At 34.7% G+C, this 2,304-nt stretch overlaps 1 long non-coding RNA gene across 1 annotated transcript in view; it reads left to right on the plus strand.

The window, feature by feature from the left end:
* LOC103156073 (uncharacterized) overlaps positions 1-2,304 on the plus strand; it is a 20,232-nt gene that overhangs the window by 6,758 nt on the left and 11,170 nt on the right. The window lies entirely within an intron of this gene.

The raw sequence follows: 2,304 nt of genomic DNA on the forward strand, positions 1-2,304 counted from the left end.
ACACACACACACACACACACACACATATAACACACACATATATATATATACACACACACACACATTTTCCCCTTTAAAAATATATTTGTAATAAACAATACAAAGGAGGAGAAAAAGTTTATGAAAATGCTAACAGCTGAGAGTAAATGTACAACTGAGAATGAGAATTTTATGCTTTCAGAACAAATCCTTAAAAATGTGTTTATTTTTTTACATATGGTTTTTGCCCAGGGAGACACTGCCTATGGGGGACCACAATGTAAAAAAAAAAAAAATCAAATCTGTGTATTCTAGCCTAATTGTTTTTTGTTGTTTATGAATATGTCCAGTCAATTAGGAGTGACTGCCCCCATGTGGTGAATACAATGAAAGCACTGAAAAAAAAATACTGTAAAGTCATATTCAATAATATTGGATATGACTGTATGTTTGTTGGATTAAAATTACCTTTAAAAATAACATCCTAAAAAAACATATCTTTTTTTATAAAGCCCATATTTCTGTATTAAATATGTTTTTTATTATCTGATAGAACATTCTAAATTAAAATGTCGTATTTTCATTTGCTGTACGTAGAAATCATCATAATTAGCAGAAATAAAGGCTTTCTAGCATCCATCTAAGTGTAATTAATCTATATAATGTGATAAAGTTTTAAAATAAATTGACCAACTCTAGCACTTTATATTTGTTATTTCACTGAAGTTAGTATATGGTTTGAAGGTTATGAATAAGCACAAAATTAAAGGTCTACTCTATTTTTAAAGTGTAGACAATATTTAACTCACTCTAGCTCAAATTCTCCACTTTTTAAATCATTCATTCATTAAACATATAAAAACACAAAACTTGCACTCAAAATTCTTTTTTCGCCTCTACCTCAAATTGAAAAGCTCAATTTGCACCTCGGTTACAGCTTGTAATTAGTGAAACTCAAACTTTAATTTAAAAAAGTTTCATTGATCAGATCAGTATTTTTGCTCAATCATGCAGCTGACATGTAATTGTTTAAACATGCGTCACTGTTGGAGAGTGCAGAACAAGTTTGGGTTTTGACGTCTAGATTCCAACTTTATAACTGCATGTCCATATTGCTCAACTTGTCATGGAGTGATGGGTGTCTCCACCCACTGAAAATGTCTTCCAGCATGCCAGGGAATGAGGAGACAGTATCTGCGCCCAGAGGTGGATTCTGAGTGAAAAACAGCTGAAAATAGCAAAAAGCAGCAAGAGAGATCGAACTGGCTGCCTAAACCAGACATCACCTGATTTCTTTTTGCCAGGGCCTCAGTAGGAAGTCGGTATGTGATTGGTTATATGTGGGGTAGCAGGAGGAGGGTGATGTTTTTCTTTTTTTTCCTCATTAAACAATTTTCAATGTACCATCATGTGAACTTAGAACAACTAGACATAGACTTTTTCCACTTTGTTTCATGTCATGAAATAAAGTCATGATTGCTGAGGGTCCAGTTTCATCATATGTTCCGTTACCATATTTGAACACTTCTTTTCCATTTATAATCACATAACCCAACAAATAAAACATTGTTGCGTATCCTTCCAGTTCAAGAGTATCACCCTGTGAGCGACCAGTGAAGCAAAGGCAACAACATTAGACTGACAATGGTGGGACACTGAAAATCGCGAAGGTCCAAATCCAAATTTCTTTTACCAGTATGAAAAAAGCATTGAAGATAGCGTCCCAATAGTCACATTAAGCGATGCGAGATCAAACATGTGACCAGCGGGAACCGATGATCATCATCCAAGGTAGCGTATGTCAGCCAGTTTGACTTTAGTTAAATGATCACAGTGAAACACTTTAAGCTGTGTCACACGTATACAAACATACTTTCCATTTTTAACAAGCAAAAATGTCTAAATACAAAGTTAGATAAATTGAACAAAAAGGACAGCTGTGTCAAAGAGGGTTCTCACCAACTCTCACCCCAGAATCCAAAATATCTTAAACATGCTGCTTCTATTGATCACAAGGTCTCCAGGCTTTAACATGGACATTATAAGATCTATGTCTTATCAAATCTTTCACAATGTTCCATAAAACCCACTTTAGCAGAAGCAACCACAGCACTTGTCACTGGTATAATAAAGTTGTCAACTTCATACTCCTCAATCCGGGAGTTCCCTCAATGCACATCTGTTTTGACAGGTTTATGAAGAAACAAACATCAATTTGCTTTTAAAAGCTTTTTTGGCTGCTCATGCTTCATACATCTACATCACACTTAAAGTGTTTCTCTTTACCTCGCATGTCATTTATATCAAAGATTCTTCTGAGTGCCT

The sequence above is a fragment of the Poecilia formosa genome, unplaced genomic scaffold (assembly GCF_000485575.1).
Source record: "Poecilia formosa unplaced genomic scaffold, Poecilia_formosa-5.1.2 Scaffold462, whole genome shotgun sequence".
NCBI classification, from domain to species: Eukaryota; Metazoa; Chordata; class Actinopteri; order Cyprinodontiformes; family Poeciliidae; genus Poecilia; species Poecilia formosa.